Source organism: Thunnus maccoyii, chromosome 16, assembly GCF_910596095.1.
Source record: "Thunnus maccoyii chromosome 16, fThuMac1.1, whole genome shotgun sequence".
In the NCBI taxonomy this organism is placed as follows: Eukaryota; Metazoa; Chordata; class Actinopteri; order Scombriformes; family Scombridae; genus Thunnus; species Thunnus maccoyii.
In genome coordinates, this window is record NC_056548.1 from 24,831,694 (window position 1) to 24,836,397 (window position 4,704).

At 38.9% G+C, this 4,704-nt stretch overlaps 1 long non-coding RNA gene across 1 annotated transcript; it reads right to left on the reverse strand.

Annotated features, from left to right (window-relative positions):
• Nucleotides 1-2,719: 2,719 nt before the first annotated feature.
• LOC121913937 lies at nt 2,720-4,704 on the reverse strand. Its single transcript, XR_006100407.1, has 2 exons — nt 3,820-4,704; nt 2,720-3,073 (listed from the first exon to the last, which is right to left on the reverse strand). It is a non-coding gene; the product is annotated as an uncharacterized LOC121913937 (long non-coding RNA).

Genomic DNA, 4,704 nt, shown 5'->3' on the forward strand with positions numbered 1-4,704 from the left:
GTTCTAAGATCCATTACAATAATATGATAGTGAGCGCAATTATTATGTCATGTCAGGCACCTTTATATAATGTAGATGATGTGGTATGATATACACTACATGGACAAAAGTATGTGGACACCCAAGCATATGCAATAGTTGAAAATGTACTTCCAACACTATGGGCTTCCATATGCAGCTTTATCAGTCTCCACTCTTCTGGTTTCAGGCTTTAAACCAGATGTTGCAACCTGGATGCATGTTAGCCACTGATATTGGGTGAAAAAACTTGGCTTGCAGTTGGCGTTCCTGTTCAACCCAAAGGTGTTGGATGGTGTTGAGGTTAGGACTCAAATTCTTCCACACCAAACTGGGAGAACCATGTCTTTATGGACCTGGCTTTATGTCATGTTAAAACAGGAAACTGCTGCCAAAAACTTGGAGGCCTACTATGGGTTAGTAGGCCTCCAAACCGAAGAGGTTAGGAATCCTAAGTTAGGGTGGCATAGACCCTGTCCTAAATTCAATTCAGTAACGGCCAAAAATGGCAACACCACTGTTGTTAGGTCTGTATGGCAGTGACCATGAAGATGGGGAACAACATGAACACTGAAATATTATGATTGAAAGGCTACTCAAACCGTATGACTACGCTTTAAATTTTCCAGACCATGTATTAATGGGTATGTATCAACTGCCAAGATGATTAATTTTGAATTTAATCAATGTGCTACGTCCGGCTCTGGAGAGGCCTACAAGGAGGTATGGGGCTCTCAGCTCTCTTTTTTTGCCAAGGGTGACTTCCAGACTGAGGTTGCAGATCTGTGTTTAACATTATTGCCTTGTGTTTCACGCAACCTCACAAAGGCCACTCAAGCTATCTGTACCCTGGCACCGCAATATATACATTTCCTACAAGGAGAAGAGGTACTATAAATTGAGTTTTTCAGACAGAGCGGGGTGCCGGGGGTAATTGGGCTTGTTGATGGTTTGCTCTTTCTGATTAAAATGCCAAGTGGACCTGATGAGACAGCTTTTGTTAGCAATAAAGGTTTTCATGTCATGTTGTCTTCAACAGCAGGTAGGTCCTATAGACCCTAATAGGAAAAACTGTTTAACCTATTTAGATGGCATCATGATATTCTTAGGACAAAGCATAGGCTACATTCACTCCAAAGTCTTTACTTGCAGAGCCTGAGTAATGCTTTTTGTGTTACCCTGTTTACAGTGACATCAACACTTACCTAAGTGAGTGTATGGCTCGTTTTATTTTGGGGGATTCAGAATGCCCTCTGAAACCCTATCTGATGACTCCAGTCAGTAATGAGCAGTCACAGGCAGAGAGGAAATATAATGTGGCTCATAAGGAGTTCCATAGCAGACAGGAGAGGCTGCATGGCATCTGGAAAGGAAAATCAGGCAAATACTGCTGACACATCACTACTTGTGGTGTGGTCTTAATTGTAGAAGAGGGGACTTCTGAAGAGGTGTGTATAATGCCTCTAAAGAAGAGGGTATAGTGCCTTATACATTTCAAGGCAAGGCAAATTTATTTGTATAGCACATTTCAAAAAGCCGGGAATCACCAGACTAATTCACAATAGGCTACATTTCAACAACAAGGCAATTCAACGTGCTTTACATAAAACATAAAAGAAATCAAGACAAAATGTAAAAGCAACATAAGGCAATACAAAACATTTAAATATGATTAAAAAGAGTTAAATACAAAAAATAAGCTAAAATAGAATATGACATAAAACTAAGTGTAAAAGTTACAGTACAGAAGATATTAATCAAAAGCCTTGATTTAACAAAAGGCAGCAACAAACAGAAAAGTCTTCAGCCTTGATTTAAAAGAACTGAGAGTTGCAGATATGTGGTGCATAAAAACTGAGCACTGCTTCTCCATGTTTAGTTTTGACTTTGGGAACAGAAAGCAGACCTGTCCCAGACAAGCTGAGAGGTCTGGATGGTTCATAATGTAACAGAAGATCAGAATTGTATTTTGGCCCTAAAGCATACAGTGCTTTATAAATCAACAGCAGTATTTTAAAATAAATTATTTAACAGACAGGAAGCCAGTGTAAAGATCTGAGAACTGGAGTGATGTGATCCACCTTCTTGGTCTTAGTGAGGACTCAAGCAGCAGGGTTCTGAATCAGCTGCAGCTGTCTGATCGATTTTTTTAGAGACCTGTAAATGCATTGACAAGTTTCTCCAAATCCTGCTGAGACATAAGTCCTTTAATCCTTGATATATTCTTCAGGTGATAGTAGGCTGACTTTGTAATTATCTTTATGTGGCTGTTGAAATTCAGGTCTGAGTCCATGACTACACCAAGATTTCTGGCTTGGTTGGGGTTTTTAACATTTGTTCATAACTCAATAGTGATTAAGCTAATAAGTCACTATAAGGCGCAGAAAAGGAGTATACGCTCTATACCCCCAATATTACACAAATAATTTCTGCTAAAACATGCCGTGAAAGTATTGCAATGATGATGACAATACTAATAATACAAATAACCCTTCCACTATCACTACTATAAATAATAATAATCGTTGTTGTAGACGGTGGTGGTGGATATCTGAAGAATGCCCCAGAGAATGGTTATGTTCCACCACCACAAAGCCACTGCAGTGTTGCACAATATTTGCAGGATGGCAAATGTTCCAGACCCAGGTAATATGCCTGCCCTGGTTGAAGATGAGGAGGAAGGCAATAATGGTGCATAGACTGGCAGGAACACTGGAAACAACTTCACTTTCATTTTTGATGTAAAACATTAAATTCAGGAAGATTAAATAAATATATTATTTAACCAATACAATACAATGTCCACAACAACATATATTCTTATTTTTCATCTTTTTATCCTACATTTCAAATAAATCAAAATCGTTATGCCTTTGAGCTTCCTGTCTTTTACAATGTTCCTTCATGAATTCAAATTTCGCTCTGTCCAATGTCAACCTTTTCTTTTCTATTACCAGTTGTTCTCTCATCAGCTGCACTTTCTCCCTCTCCAAGTCAAGGAGCTCCTCCTGGGCAGTCTTACTGCACGGCTTGTGGGCAGCCCACTTTTTTTTGGCTATAGAGAAGAGAAAAAAGCAACATTAGGCCATAGGGGCTAGACCTAGGCAATATTCAACATTGTCATTGTGCAGTAGCCTACAGAGCCAATCAAATGCAGTTAGGAGCAGATAACCTATACCCAACACACTGTATGACACTGACAGATAAATGTTCAAATTCACCAGCCACTTTCATATTTTACCAGCATACAGCTGGTGGCTGGTGCTAAATCCCCACCCTGCTTTATGAACTACACATTGTCAAAGAATATAGATTTAGTTATAGACACCCGACCGATATATCGGTCAGCCAATATTATTGGCCGATATTGGCCTATCTTAATTAAATATCAATGGGCCACTGATGATATTCACTTGCACACTGTGCAAGCACAGTAACACCCTACGTTATTACGGAATTGTTTTGAGTCATCCTCCCTCTCTTCATTCCTCAAAGGACATCTATATGAAAGATACAAGAGTAGCATAGCTCCGGTAAGGAATAGGGCAGTGCATAATTTGTGTATGTGTGTAGTGCGTGTGTAGTTGAGCAAGATGGTGAATGCGAGTGGAGCAGATGAAAAGGTTAGCAGTAAGTTGTCAATCTGGCAGTAAATGTACAGTACAGGCTATACTATGTCAGTTAATAAATGCTGCAGCTCCTCAAGACCAAGAAAATACTCGTCTATCGAAGAAGATTAGCCCTGAAGCTAGCAACAACGCGTTAGCCTAACCTGACCAGGCTCACTTAAGGTGGACTGACCTTTATGGTGGACCAGAAATTCTGATTTTAGTAACAGAGATGTCTGGCTGATGAGTGTCTTCAGTTTTTGATAAGCACCCACAATTGCAGATGTTGTCTGTCTTGTTTCAAGGAGATGTGAAAAGGTCAAATTTGAATGAGCATACAAATTCTTTTTTTAACAATTCATTTGTTATTATCAAGGTAACCACTATGCTAGCTAGTTAACATGTAAAATAATTTCTAGTTCAGTACTTACCTGTTAAGAGTTAGATGGTCTTCAAAGTATGCTTTAATTAAAAAAAAACTTTTCTTGTCAACTATGCATTTGAGTGTGTTTGTACATGTGTCCCGTCTCCTAGGTGTTGGGATAGTAAAGAAGAAAAAAATAAGTTCTGCTAAACAAATCTTTCCCTTTTTGTAAAACATTGGATAATTTTACCTTCTGAGCCTCAAACTGTTTTTTAAATACCTCAAAATTGTATTTAATCACAGTACTTCAGTAAATGTGCTTAGGTACTTTCCACCACTACATTTAATTTTCCTGGGCTTTGAGAAAAACAGTTTTAATGCCTTTTTGTAGTTACACCTCTGGCTCTGAAAGCGAGTCAATCCCCACAGACCCCCATGTTAAAATGCCCAACTTTACAGCAGAAAAAAAACATGTTTGCACCTTGGTACAAAAAACGGTTTTGGTCTCTACAGCTAATTTCCTTGTTCACAACAACTGTACAGGGGGTGAATTTTTATATAACTCACTCGTTAAATTTTTATTAAGGCTTAAAGTTATGCATAATTAAGGGCATGGCCACTTTGAGTAACAGGTGGTACCACAGCAACAATGTTGGTTAGGTAACGTAACCATAGCGTAACCCCAGATTCACAGAGTATAGGCATAGCTGTAGC